Source organism: Fundulus heteroclitus, chromosome 19, assembly GCF_011125445.2.
Source record: "Fundulus heteroclitus isolate FHET01 chromosome 19, MU-UCD_Fhet_4.1, whole genome shotgun sequence".
NCBI classification, from domain to species: domain Eukaryota; kingdom Metazoa; phylum Chordata; class Actinopteri; order Cyprinodontiformes; family Fundulidae; genus Fundulus; species Fundulus heteroclitus.
In genome coordinates this window covers 11487854-11503251 of record NC_046379.1, presented here as the reverse complement: position 1 = coordinate 11503251, position 15398 = coordinate 11487854, and the positions used below count along the sequence as shown (strand labels likewise).

At 40.7% G+C, this 15398-nt stretch overlaps 1 protein-coding gene across 2 annotated transcripts in view; it reads right to left on the bottom strand.

The window, feature by feature from the left end:
* LOC105938389 (KATNB1-like protein 1) overlaps positions 1-15398 on the bottom strand; it is a 70316-nt gene that overhangs the window by 23258 nt on the left and 31660 nt on the right. The window contains exon 1 of one of the 2 annotated variants that reach the window (XM_036150466.1): positions 627-881. The exons of the other annotated variant lie outside the window; for it this stretch is intronic. The gene's annotated coding sequence lies outside the window, so the exon portion shown is untranslated. Of the gene's footprint in view, positions 1-626; positions 882-15398 lie in introns of those variants that run through there. 2 annotated transcript variants of the gene reach the window in all.

Sequence of the window (15398 nt, the reverse complement as noted above, 5' to 3'; positions counted from 1 at the left end):
TGGCAAGTTCAGCGCTTCATTCCTGTCAGAGCAAATTTTTCTCTTGAAAAATCTGCAAGCACTTACGCAGATCAAATCTCCCCCTTTCAGTTTAACTGGAAGATGAAATATCTTTTTCACTAATCAGGATTTCAGGCCATTTTATTTCATTGTCCATCTTTGTGGCCATCAGAATCTAAGACAAATTGATGTCTATTCCTGTCTAAAAGTGCTGTAATGCAACTCAGGCATGCTTGTGGCTCAGCCTGTGCAGAGCGCATGGCAGCATTTTGACTTAATGCTGCATAAATTTCTAAAAACAGTTTGTTGAATCTGATGAATACAAGCAGTATAGTTCCACAAATGTCTGTGTTTCCAGCTTTTGATCTGCCCATTAGTGCCAGAGTGCAATCACGTCTCTGCAAAATTATGTTGACACAGCGTAGTGTATATACACGCACACAAAACCAATGATCTGTTAACGCGACACACTTGAGCTGAGATATGTCATAGCATTTGGACGTTTTTATCTAAAGCACATGCTTCATTATAAGAGTTTGTACTGTAATTTCAACCACAAAAGAAAACACGGCACAAAGTGCAATTTCTTTTCCACCGAAGTGATGGAACGAAACATGAAAACTTACATGCCACTTGCTCAACGTGTCAAAACAACTTCAGAAGCTCTACGTCCACGTAGAAAATACAGAAGGAGTCGAGCACCGGAGCCATGTCTGAAACTAACCGCAGATTTGTTGAACTTTCCTCTGATGTTAACATCCTGCAGCGCAGTGGTCTGGATGGAGAAAAAGACACAAGTAATCACACCTCATATTGAAAGATTTCTGCTGTGTGTTCCCAGTGCATGATTATAGACGTGTTTTTGCAGACACAAGCCTGCCCTTATGTGTACCTAACCTCTGCCCTGTATCTGCCTCATATTGTTGCACCGCGCTGAGTGAAAGAGTCGAGGAACAAGAGGCTGCACGGGACAGACGGGAGCTGAAGATGGGGTTTATGTCCCACACAATATTTTACATGTAGACCTTTAGTAGTTCATAATTGCAGTTTGAATTGTCTCTACCTGATTAGAGCATGTTGTCCACATGCATATTGTGTCCCTTATATGGCTCGTGACAAACTCCAAATAGGAAATGTTAAAGCTTTGTTTCAACAATGGCGTTTTTGCCGCTAATCAATAAAAGCCTAAGCCCACACCTTTTCTTCTCTCTGCCGCATACAAGCCGGTCGGCTCTAAACAAATAGCGGCCTGCTAGCTCAAATGCTATGCCGAGTATGTGTACGTCCAGCCAGCTACGTCTCCATGAAGATCGCTACACAGCTGTCTATCTTACGTGCGGCTATCCTCCAGTTTGTTGACGAGTGTTCTAATGTTGGCCAAGAGGAGACTGGACATGTCTGTGTGGATTAGCCTTTAGCCTTATGCGCAGGCCACCGTGGCTGCCACGCCGTGTTTTGCCTTCACGCTTTCACCGGCGCCTAGGCCTCAGGAGGAGGGGGAGTGCGGATTCTGTTGTTCCTTGCAGTTCAGGCGGATTAAAGTCTGGTTTCTGCGGTCGGTACGATCCGTGGACTCCAGGGTTTGACCTCAGTTCAAGCAGCTCTTCTCTCCCATACTGGATTAGAGCTTGGAGTGGTGATAGCGCAAACAAAAACACAAAGACAGAGAAATAGCCGGTGAGCTCGGCCAGCTGCAGCCGTCTGCGCCTCCATCATTCATGAGTTATCTAACAAACTTTGGGCTCACAGTGAAACGGTCTTGGGTTCAACTCAGGCCTTTTTCTGTGACGCTTATATGTCCTATCTGGACGTGCAACTAGTTGAGCTTCCTCCCACTATCCAAAATTTTGGCTTTGCTTGTAGAAATAAGACTACAAGACTAATAATCACTTTAATCTTGATTGAATTAGGAAGAACTGAATTGATTGGAACTGAATTTTGACTGATTAATTGGACCTAATAGGGCCTTGAAATGATGTGTGATGAAACGTACATGGGTTTAAACTTAATAACAATATATAAGTGTTTAAAACGCCATTTGGAGGTCAAGGAGCTGTGCAACTTTTGACTAGAATATGCCCTGTAACTGTTTGCAGTTTCTTTACAAGAAAAACTGTTCCTCACTGAACTTCCCCTGATCCTTTTTAGAGTTTTTGTCCTTAAGTTAACTTCTTTAAAGGAATATTGATTTCTTCTGTCATATTAAGAGCTAATAATACATCCCTGGTTTATTTCTGAATAAAACCTAACACTAATGAACTCTATTAGAACCACAGATGTCTCTTGCTCTGAACTGAAAGTCTTGAATCTTCTGAATTAGACCCATTCATATTTTCCTAAGTTAACTTCTGCGGTTTACCAACATTATTTTTGTATTAGCGATGTTCTAAAGTTTTGCTTTTACACTGAACGAACAAACTGTCCCAGACTACACCAGAGGCTTCTGTGTGGTATTTCTCTCCACGGGTGATCAAGAGGCAGCACTTGATCCCAGTGTTTAACCTAAGAGCACCGGGGGACGTGTGTGATGCATTAGAGCCGCCAGATGCTGGATCTTGGGGATATTTAATCAATCCAGGGGCTCAGTGCTTTTCCAGAAGCAAAGCACCGCTATTGAGAAGCCTCAGACCACCACCAAGACAAAACAGCCAAGTACAGTCTGCCCCGGCACGTCCCTCCACATTCTTCCCATAATTCCACTCTCAACATCAACACTGCTGTGACTTACAGGGCCTCGCCAAACAGCGACAACACAACCAGCATGTTGTAGAATATTGCCTCTGTAAAAAAAAAAAGTTTTATTATTACACTTGCACAAACTATGAGACGGAAGGGATTTTAAACACATTCTGTGTAAAAAAAAAATGTAAACTAAAAACAGATCAGACGGGCGTTTTCAGTTAAATGTAGAATTTCTGGAGACACGGGAGTTCAGGCTGCCAGTGTGCAGATAACACTGAGTGGAAATTCGAGGGATCCTCGCTGATAATCCACTTTTTGGGATCCAAACAGTATGTGTTCTGTCTCCGGAAAGCACACGAGGGTGTGAAATATGCCAGCAGAACACGGAGACATAAACAGGGAGTAGATGTATTTTGACAAATTGGGTTGGGGGTCACGTGTCAAAATCGGCAGAGATTTTGTCTCAAAAAAATAGTTTCATTGGTAACTGTAAGCATTTTATTGTTGCTGCCATTAAACACTGCAGCCCAAACATGTAGTTTATGAATTTTAAACTAATAACTAATTAATTGGATGCAACCAAAAATAATGAGCCATCCACCTATTTACAAAAGACACAGACTGTGCAGGCTTGGAAACTTAAATCTGAAAAAGCCATATGCATGTTCTTACAGAGTTGTCAATCAATATTAACTCTGGTTAAAGAGAATTTTAGGCTGACACCCATAAAACCACTTTACTCATGGTTCTGAGAGACCGGTAAACTCTCAAATAATCTCAAACTTGAATCCGTTCATGTGGTGTTTTTAATGGTCTGTTCAGTTCCCTACTTCCCTACTGTAGTAGTTTATAGAGCAGAATCTGTGCCGGCATCTTTGTCCTTGACTGATAATTAACGATTGAGACTGATTTGTGGGGTGGGTTTATTTAATTGTAATTATCTTTATTTTGTCATTGCAACATACATTACAATGAAATTTGTCTTATACATTTTCATCACATATGGGATTCTGGGGATAAGGGTCTTACTCAGGCAGTGAATGGGATTCAAACCTGGGAACTTGTGGCCAATCTAGGATCCAAGCACCCTGCTCTAACCACTGCTCTAACCGCATTATCTACATTGTTATAGGTTATCCTACCATATCTACGCTACAATAATAAACAGCTGCACATACTTTAAACTGATTAGTTATTAGTAGTATAATGTAAATTAATGCTTCTTTTTGAATTGGAGTGAACATTCACTAAATGGTTGCTTTCTCCAAATGGAAGTTGCAGGGAGCGCAGTGGTGGAACAGGGAAGCCCGCCACATGCAACGCAGCCTTAGTCTCCGACGCGGCGTCCCAGGTTTGAGTTCTGGTCTGTGGATCTTCACTGCATATCTTCCCCCTCTCTTTCAATCCCATTTCCTGTCAGTTTACTGTCAAATAAAGGCCACTGGTGTAAGAAAAAATGGACACAATGTAACACTAAACAATGGCAATGTATGACAAATGGCAAAGAACGATAATCTAAAAATACCTAATTGATAGCAAAAATGAGGATGGATATGTTAGTTATTGGCCATTTTATCTAATAGGACAGAGCAAATTGGTCATTACCGACTCAACCTCCTCCTGATCATTTACAGATGGTAAAGTTTCCAAGAACATCTGAACAGAAGCACACAAACTCACCCGAAGCGTTGTCCCTGCATCCATCAATCCTGATGAGTAATGCAGTATTTTATTTGGTAGCCTGTTGAATTACAGCAAGTTTAGCAAAGCAATAACTCTAGCATTAGGGGGAAAAATCTTCTAATTCACCAGTGACAGGGATCACAATCTTCTCGCATTTGCAAGCTCTGCATGCTCTCAGTCTGCAGGGAATGCTTCACTATTTTTGTACCTTGCTGTAGAAATGTCTCTAATGAGCTCAGAGGATCAAACACTCAAAGGACTCTTATGAAAAGAGTAACAGCAAAAGATTTAGTAGTACTGGAGAAAATCCAGTCCAAGTATCAGGTAAATGGCTGTTTAGTCCTTCAGAAAATATGATTATGGATCCTGTTTGCTTTTTGACCTGGCATTTTCCAGAATCCTAACAGGTCAACAATGTAACATGAAGGTTTAGCTCAGCAAAATAGTAAGATTCTTCTTTTGTTCAGTTTATTTGAGAACCCAACAAGCCCAACAAAACCATTTCTTTTTTGCCTGTCACAGAACCAACAAGATTTGCAGACGCTTGCGCTCTGGGACCAGGCTAGTTAGTGCTAATAAAAGAAGTCAATACAATGTTTTATATATACAGAAGACTAATATGTTTAGTGTGGGTTAGCTAGTTTATCACAGCAGCTATGACTTTCACCTATGCACTCAAAAACCGTTTTAGATTTTGATGTCAGAGCTGGTGTCAAACCTTTCCCAGATGGATTTCCAACTTCAGGGGAAATGTCTGTTGCTTTCTTGGCATGGAAACTAAAAAAATACAAACTCTGACGCAAAGAAGCATGTAGTTTCGCACAACCAATTACCTCTCACTTTTGTCGGAGAGGTACATATGATCACAGCTAACAGTTTCGGTGACTACATACCTACGTCTGAGTCAAACCCTAAGTCAATTATCCTTTTACCCAAGCACTCAGTGAACTGCAGTCCTGCATAGTTTTGACAAATTACACCGAAGGGCTGTATTGTTTCACTGTTGGGCACTAATTATGAAATCCTAGTATCCAGTTTGGTGTTCCGCTCAAAGTCCATTATTCCTGCCCAGTCTCCTGAATCTGGTGAATGCCAGGCAGTCAGTCTGTCTTATTTAACTTTGAACACAGTTATGTTTTCACACTTGGTTCCAAGCATAAGTGAGAGCCTTTCATTGTGAGGGTTCTGCTGACAGAATAATGTACTTGTTGAACTTTTACTCTCTCTCAGATTATTACCTGTCGGGGGGCTCTGACTGTGTTAAGGTGAGCCGTTCTCTTTCAAGTATGATGCCTGTATTCTAACAGGCTTTTAGTCTGTGCAAAGAAAAGTTGTATTTCAAAGTTTTCAGCTTACAAAACCCTCCAAAGCGTGGATTGTTCAAACTGTTCAAATGGGAAGGTGATGACAGGATGTCTTTTGAACTGAACTTTTTAAATTACAACAAACTTCAATAAATCCGAAGGAAGTTTTAAAGACCAAATCAAAGCAGTTCATAATTGTGAAGTGGAAAGAAAAAGAAACATGGTTTTCAAACTTTTTTAGAAATTAAAAACTAAGACCATAATCTGTTTGTATTCAGCCCAGCTGAGTCAAAACATTAGAGTCATAGTGTGTTGTGACTGAAAGACTTCTTCTTCTGTGTTGCTTTCAGCTTTTCTCATCTGGAGACCAAACCCTTTAACTAGGACTCATAGCTTGTGAACTCAAGCTGAGGTCAGATTGGATAGGGAGTGTCGGTCAGTATCAGTTTTAAAGTCTCGCCATCACCTGTGAATATAGGTCTGGACTTTGACTGGGCCATTCTAAGACCTTATCTCTAAACCGTTACTTTGTTGATCTAGTTGTTTAAGGGTTATTGTCCTGCTGAAAAGGGAACCTTCAACCCAGTAGTCTTTTGCTGCTTCTTGCAGGTTTTCTTCCAGTATTGCCCTGTAATTAGCTCTATCTAGCTTTTGATCAGCTCTGAACAACTTCTCTGTAGTTACTGAAGGTATAAACCCCCATAGCATGATGCTGCCATTGTGTTTCATAGTGGGGATGGTAATGTTTAGAGTGATGAACACACTCAGGCGGAGTATTAACCATTGACTATCAACAATAGCTTTCTTTATTCATAAATACAACATTTGTTGGGTGGACGACCAGTTGTCCAGTCAACGTATTCCCCTACCTGAGCTGTGGATCTCTGTAGTTCTTCCAGAGTTACCAAGGACATCTTGGCTGCTTCGCTGATTAATGTCCTCTTCTTCTAATTTGATCAATTAAGAGTTGAGTTGTCTTTAAGATGTTAAAAGCTTAGAATATTGTTTTAAACACTAATCCTGCTCCATGCCACTCTACGATTTTATGTTTTAACTTTCTGGGGGGCCCTTCTTGCTTTTCATGATGCTGTTTGTTCACTAATATTCGCTAAGAAACCTTTGAGGAATTCAGACTATTTCTATTAATTACGTGACTTCTTCAGACAACTGGTGCTCTGAATTTTATTTAGGGGTATCTGATCAAAGGAGGGTAAACCCAAAGAATGCCACACTTCACAAGTCTAGAATTAGGAAGACGACAACAGTTGCTCTGAATCATCTTTGTCGTGTCTGAAAGATTTAAACTAATTATGTCACTTTAAATTCAAGCATTAACTGTGGCGCATTTGAACATATTTGGTTGTGCATTTTGTGCCTCCTTTCTGACACAGGTCAGTGACATACTTGTGCTTGTAGCTCAGTAAAGGACTAAACAAAAGACATGACACCAGCTGTTTCTGTCCTCTAAGCCAGGTTTCAGGCTGTATAGTCAATCATCTTGGGGTGAAGGTATCCAGTGTTGCTCATGAACGACCCTACAGGACTCTTTTACTGACTGCAGGATTGTTCTTCAATGTTTATGGAGAGCACAGAGATCCAATTCAATGGGTAAATCCATGTTGTGCCATGAAAGAGAGAGAGGAAAACGTCTCCAGGGTTTGGATGTGCTCGAAGTGACTGTTTGACTACAAAAACAGATGGTTTAAATCACGGAGCACAAAGCATTCTGAGAATCTGTCCAGCAGGTGGTTTTACCATAAGAAGGCACTGTTTTGAGTCGAGGACATGCTGCTTCTGGACACAGACAGACAGGTATGTCCCATGTCTAGAAATGCAAAGAAACATTATGTCTCTATATAGGCCATGTGAGTCAATACTGCCTGACTCACATGGTTAGATTTAAAGAACTTGGTAACATTTGTCAGAATAAATTTTTAAAATCAATTCATTTATTTATGTTTTCTAAAACCAGACTCAGAACCTTGAAGTATGAACGTGCAGAGTTTAGTCATAAATTACTCCCATTGAATGTGATTTTAATGTTGGCTAATTTGTCAATTTATGTTAGACTTTTCACTGTTCTTCCCATCCATGGCCCCAGAATTGCTGAACTTTGTGTAGATAACTTTCGAGATTAGTTAATTTCCCTGTGGCATTATTACATTTTAGGTTTGGGCAATTGTATCATTATTGGGAAAATGTATACATGTAATAAAAATAAACTCTTATGATGTTTGAAAAGCCCATAGATTGGGAACGTTTTGGTAAGTTTGGGATTGCTACATTTGATTTTTAAACATTGTTGCCCACTTTAATTTTTTTGTCCATTATACAGCATTGTTAATTACTACATTCACATTTAAATGTGATTTAATGCAATTATTCTGTACAGTTAGGCGGTACAGTTACATTACGTAGTGCCTTACTTATATTGCAAGGCTCTGTCTGTATACAGTCATAATTGTGTAGCCAAAAAAATGGTGGTTAATTCCTAAAGAAACGTACTGTAAGTAATAATGACACCTAGTGGTTATAATCGGATCAATATATACACAACGTCTTCCACGGAAACCCACCATTTACCCAATGGTCCTGTGGAAGTAAAACTCGACTGATTTTTTACTTCCACAGGACAAGTATATGACGTTGTATTCGGTTCTATTTCTGGTCCGTTTCTCTTACTGGCTTCCACGTTTGCAGGCTGCTGCTCTTCTGGCAAAATATCAAATGCTGCGCTCTGTTTTGGGAACCCTGAGAACTCTCGTATGATTGGCTCAGGAACCAGGAAGTAAACAACGGCTGCACTCTGAACCGCAGTAGTTCTGGACCGTACCGCTAGGTCTGAAAGGAGAAAAACTTGACTAAGACATTGTTGATGGAGAGAACTGATTGTTTATAGGGAATGTTACCTCCATCCCAGGTGCCAAATGAGAATTATTTTGGGTGATTTTACAGTAAATACCTTACTGATAGCTCCTTTAAACTTTTATTGTTTTATTAAAATGCAGAAAATATTGAGATAAAATGTTATGTCTGTTCTTTTCCATTTTTTACCGTAAATGTTTTTGCACTAATGCACATGCTGCTTTTATGATTACACCATTAAAGCACTGGATGTCCCCTAACTTGTTAGAGAACAAAACCCCCTTAGTTTAATAGGAGGCATAATAGGAGCCTTTGGAGACATGAAGAGGAAATTGATACCTACAGTACCAGAAAAAATCTGATCGGAGCATCTTTAATTTCCACTGACAACTGCAAACAACACACAGTTCTCTTTGATGACAGCAGAAGCATATAAAGTTTTTGTTACTATTTGCTGCAAGCAGCCAAAAGAGATAACGTGGACATAAATTTGACTGTTTACTCTCTCTGTCTTACAGTAAGTTTGTTTGACCACCCATTAAATAGACCGAGGCACGAATCTACCCAGAAAGACGCAAATCATCTCGTGGCTTAGAGCTGGTTTTGTGTGGGCACTGGCCGTCAGAGGATCTTGTTTAAACAGATCCAGACAGAAAGACGTAATGACCATGCTGACAGCAGCCGTACAAGATGAATACTGATGTTGTGTGTGTTGCTTGGATTCCTGCAGCTGCAGAGAGAAAGGAAGGAGATGTTGCGGTTCGCCATCTCTTAAAATGAGCTTCATAAGAAAAGAAGGGCTCATTTTGAAGCCTGACGTCAATATTTGCTCTCCCACCAACCTTAAACCAACAGAATATAGGATATGGAGTCCAGCGTCGGCCTGTTTTTCCAACTGATTCTAATGTGTTCTACCGTCTGCTCTAACGTCGTCTCAATTAAAACCTCCACATGTGGACAGAGAACAGCCCAGACCTAAAACTTAGACTGACACTGAGTCAGGTAGTGGTGAGTTTTGGACTCCATTCTGAATAAAATTACATATAATTTGAGATGGAGTTTGCTGATATAATTGATTCCCAAAAAGGTGGTGAGCTAATAGCACGTGGTTGAAGCGTGACCAGGATCAGGTATGCATGAACAGACAAAGAGATGTTACATAATTTCAAAGAAACAGATGCTGAATTTCAAGCGCTCTCAAGAACTAAAACAGCTGTCTAATTTCTAAAGCAAACAAAAAAAAAAAAACATTGCTTTGCTACTATATTGCTGCTACTATATTTTAGATAGGTTGTTAATGTTCTAACTTTTACAGAGATTATTTAGAGGTTACTGTGAAACTTTAAATGATCTATTTTATATATATAAGATAGACCTGTCTTCTGTTTAATTTCAGTCTCTGACCCCAGGACGTACCCCTGAAGAAACAACACATATGTTTGTGATGTCTTCAAGTTGCTGAGCCTCTTTATCTGATTGAGACTTGGTTCGCTGCTGTGCTCTGATCTTGCTAGCTTAGACCGAGGCAAAGTAAAGACAGAGATCCAGATATCAAAGTATCTGATGATTCTCCTCATCCCATAAAGTGAGCTCCATAAAATTGCTTGTTTTAATCAGTCTTGAAACCAAACTCTTCATCAATTTTCTATACATGCTGTATCCTTGGCACATCTCAAGGGTACTTTGTGTAATTTTCTCCAGCTTTAAATTGGACGAGAGGTAGGGTACACTCTGGATCACAGCACAACAGAAACAGACATGACAAATAAATATGAACATGAGCACTCTTCCCTATAGAGATTTAGTATTTCTTCTCCTTTAACTTTTTTGCACGTAGTCAAGTGTCAACCACAAATTTTACTGTATTTCAATAGGATGAAACTGACCCCGTCAAAGTACTGCATTATTGTGAAGTAGAAGTTGAATGATATAAGATTTAATAACGTTTACAAATAAAGATCTAAAATGTGTGCCGTCCATATCTATTCAATCCCCTTTACTCTAAAATTCAGCGCAACCAAAAAGCCCTCTGGACCTAAGCTGTGTTGAAGTTTAAAGCTGGATTTGATTATAAAAGCACTATCCCAAGTTATAAACATCTTACATATCTTACAGAGCATTGCTCCATCCGTTGCAAACCTACCAAGACATGGCATTAATTAGAGAATCCTCTAAGAGGTTCATGGTAACTCTGGAGGAGCTGCAGAGATCCAGAGCTCAGATGGAAGAATCAGAAGGTACAACTACTAGGTGTATACTGCACAAATCTGACCTTTATGGAACAGTAGAAAGAAGAAATCAATGAGACGTTCTTGCCGCTAACCATGTAGAGGACACAGTGAATATGTGGAAGAGGGTTCTCTGGTCAGATGAGATCAAAGATCAACGTTTTGACTTACAAGCAAATTGCCGTGTTTGAAGGAAACCTAAAACTGCAACCACACTGATAACACTATCCCATTTGTGAAATATGGTGGTTGCAGGTTTATGCTGTAGGGATGGGTTTTTTTTTCAGTACTTACAGGGAAACCCTACTAAACAATTAACCAGCGTAGCTCAATCCAGATAGCCACAGGCTACTATACAGTTGAAGGAGCTGCAGCGTTAGTAATTAAAGCATTGAAAAATGACTCCTCTCTCATCAGTTGGATCATTGCAATATAAAGGTTCAAGATGTGATGTAAGACTTCAGGATTTACAAAACGTTGACTATTCTCTACATTTTAGCTGTACAAATAAAAAGATAAAGCAATTTGGGGAAAGTTTCTAGCTCTGCTTCTGGTTGTGAGGACTCTATCCTTTGATGAGAGTGTACAATTCTGTTATGAAAAGCTGTTTTGTTTTATCTCAAGGGTCAATGAGCTTTTGCCCCAGACTTGGCAGTCTGCGCCGATGTGATCCCCGCTTTAATAAGAATGCCTTCAAGTGAGACGTTTTAATATTACAATGACTGGCTCCACGTCTGGGCATCTGCTCACCGCTGAGGCAGAAGTGGATTCGATTCTCCAGCTGCCTTTAAGCATCAAAGTTATTTATCATGTGGGATGCACATGATGGACAGAAGACATAAGCTGCAACAACATCAGACAGCTAAAGTCATACACATAGAGAAGTCGGAAGCCGACGAGAGGGGAGGAGAGGAGAGGAGAAAACAGCAGCTCAAGGTTCTCATCTCTCATATCCCCTCAATATCTAAATTTAGCTTTGACTGTCCCGGCTTGAAACTGGCACAAAGTCAGCCATGGGTTTAGCTTTAAGATGAAATATCCCCCTTGTGTTTGGCTTGGTTCTTCCTGTCTTTGCTCTGTGGATCCTCATAATCTGCCTCCTCCATGGTATGCAAAGTGTCACGCAGTCAGCCTATCTTTGTTCCTTTCTCTCTACTAACGCACATTCATCACATCCAAGTTTAAAGATCTCAAACTGCTTCTATCTCCTTGCCCCATCTTCGGTGACCGAGCACACACCATGCCCTGGGAAGAAAACATTTGCAGTTTCCTGACTTCAAACAAACTGAGCTATGTCTCTGGGAATAAGTCACTTCTGACTTAACAAGTGTGTGGGCTCATTATCTCACAATCCTGTCAAGGCTACGGATGCAAAGCGCCCAGTGGCTCGGATTCCAGCCGTTTCCACGGCTGTGATGGATCCAAACACAAGTCGCTCAGTCGCCAGACTCTGTGCAGTGATTCACAGCTTTGAGCTGCGTGAGTCAAAAAGATTTTTTTCCCCCTCTGCCCCCTTGTGTCCTCTTCTGACTCCCACTGTCCTCCACGGACTTGGACTTGCCATTTGACCTGCAGCCAACTTGGAGGCGCTTACTTAAGGGTTCAGCTGCAGGACTGTATACATGATTTCTGAATAGCAACGGCCTGACGGACTCACAACCCAAAGCATACAAGCGGAATTCTAAAAAAAACAAAAAAGATAGTTTTGGAAATAAAGAGGTTCCAAATTTTAAGGAACTAGCAATTGATTGCCATCCATTTAACAGTTTTGCATGCTCTTAATCAAAAGTGCACTAGGAATAAATCACTCATGTGTATGCCCAACGCTGTCAGTTCTAATGGGAATCAACATGTGCAGATTATTTCCTTTGGAAAGTAAAGAATTGGCTCTTTCATGAGGTGGCAGTCAAAAGAAAAAACTCTGAAATTCCTTCAAATTCATCCAACATAAAAAGGAAAAAAAAAAAGATCCACGAGTCGGCAGTTCCAGCTGAAGTATCACACGGCACATGAGCCCAAGTGGGTGGGATCTTAGTCGAGTGTTAAAGAGGACCAGATGATGGACTGAAGGTGTTTTCAGTCACTGGGTTTCCGATGGACCCTTTTCTGGGAAAGATTGGATGAGACCAAGGGAGCTGCAGATGTTGAGGTTTTTTTTCCTGCTGCCGCAAAGTTTTATTTGTGTTAGTCTCAATTCGCATTGACCACTAACTGATGGTGATTATGCAAGACTTGACTCTTCAGCTGAAGTCTCTGTTGGTTTCGATATTTACGGTGCTCTCTGGATTTGCACTGCATGTTTTTAAGAGGTGCAAAACTGGTCCCCTTAGACTGGGTGAAATGCAGGAACAGTGCAATGATCTCACAGTCCGGAAACCTAAGAGTTAGTCCTGAGTTTCCAGTTGAGACAAAATTCTGTCCCAAGCATCTGTAAAAAGCTTTTTTTTCCTGTGTTTCTTACCTCATAACCTTCAAACTTATTTCTTCTTTTCCCCCTTTTTTGTGCTAACTCGAATGTAAGACTACATAAAAGCAGACGTCTTTGTTGTTTGGAATAAGAAAAAAAGTAGTCTGGCCTCTTTACAGAGGCATGGTGTCATTTGAGCTGGAAGCCAAACAGCACAGAACGGTGCAGGAAAGGAAATTATTTTTCTGAACCAGAATAGTCCCACTAGGACACTTTAAACAGGTCAAGGCAGGCCATGATGTCTGTTGGTAATCACCAACAGACATCATGCTGATTATAGCAACTTCCCTTAATGTGCATCTTCAATCCAAACAACCTGAGTTAAAAATATCCAGGGTTCTACAGCCCATCATACCATATGGATAATCAGAGATAATTGCCTGCGCTAATATACAAGTCTAGAGTAACTTTCTGAAGTTGATTGCCATCCATTGCCATCCACTTTTTTTATGTGAGATTGGGTTGGTCAATTGCAGGAAACCCCAGGCATTCCTCTTCCAGGAGAACACTCTCCAATTCCTTTCTGGGGACCCCCAAGGCATTCACAGAACCACATGGGGCTCAAAGTCCCCTTTCTTTCCAGAAGACTGTGGGTCTGGACCCAGGAAAGCCCAACCCCAGACAATGCTGTCTGATATAGTTGCACAAACAAGCTCGTTTTAGTCCCATAGAATCCAAGGATGTTTGGCAACTCTTAAATGGCAATAAAATTATTTGGACAATTGTCTGCACTTGTGACTTATTGAGATTGTCTGGATGATTTTGCATGTGGGTGCCTTTGGGTCCCAGTAGATCAAAAGAATCCAGAACTGGTTGGACTTCGCCAGGCCCTCCCTTTTAGCTGATCCTGATTCTTTTGTTCATGAGAAAAAGACCTCAAATCATACTGTTTGAGAAAAGGCGTGTGGAGTCTGGAAATCTCAGTGGCATATGTTTGCTTGTTGCAGAGCATAAGGGGACTATTTGGGTATTCCGAAAGCAACTTTCAGTGCACACTGGTACACTGTGTGAACACTGGTGCACTGTACACTGTGTGCAGCTGAGTGTTAGGTGGCAAGAATGACAGTCAGCTCCACTAAATCTCACGGGTTTCAACTGTAAAAAGATGGGTTGGACTAGAGTGAGGAGCTCAAGTAAGTTGTTTGTGTTCTTATTTACAAACGAAGGCTGGGTGGAATGAGTGGGAGATGGACCAACAGATCAGGGAGGGGCCTGCAAGAATGAAGGCATTTCCCCACAAGCAGAAAACAAAACACATGGTGGTTTCCTTCCATATAAATGATGGGAAATTGTAGTTTTAAAAATGAAAAGTGAAAAGGCCCTTCACATCTATTGATCCCTAAATGTAGTTGAAAGCGACTTTGGAAGCTCATTGGATTTCCAGCGTGGTACCTTGGTAGGGTGTACAAATACACATCCACATTTTCGTAAAAAAAAATTTAAATCGCCCTACAGCGGGTGTCCCAGTAATGTCCCAGTACACCCTGACTGTATCATGTCAAGTGTAAAATCTAGTGCAGAGGTGGTTATGGTGTGGGACATTATGAACAAATGAATGCTCCCAACATTATAGGTACAGTTTTTGAGATTACTTCTTATTTTTCCTACCTGGCTGTGTACCAGTGCACAAAGCAGAGCCTATGTGGAAGAACTTGACTGACCTGCAGAGTCCTGACCTCAACCATTTGGGTTAAATTAAAGGGGAGACCGTGAGGCCTTCTTGTTCAACATCAATGTCTGACCTCACAAATGTGCTTTTTGAAGAATGGTCAAAAATTCCTGTGAACGTAGACTTTCTAAAACTTACTGAAAGCCTTCTCAGAAGAGTTGAAGCTGGTGCAGCTGCCAAAGGTAGGCTGACATATTACACCCTAAAGTTAGAGAAAGAGATGTACTCACATGTGTAAAGAAAGGTGATAAAATACGTTGATAAGTATTATTCTGCGATTTTCAAGGGCAGATTGTAATTTTGGAATAAAGTCAGGCTTAGTGCGTCACCCTGTTTACAATCATTGTGAGAACAATAGGCTCGCTGGCCACTAGGAGCAGCCTATTTTATGCCTTTCTCCAGTTGCATGGCATGGTACTACCCAAAGTTGCAATTGGGACATGTTTTTGAATATAATCTTAGAACGATAATTTTATTGCAATCAAGTTAAACTATGTGGG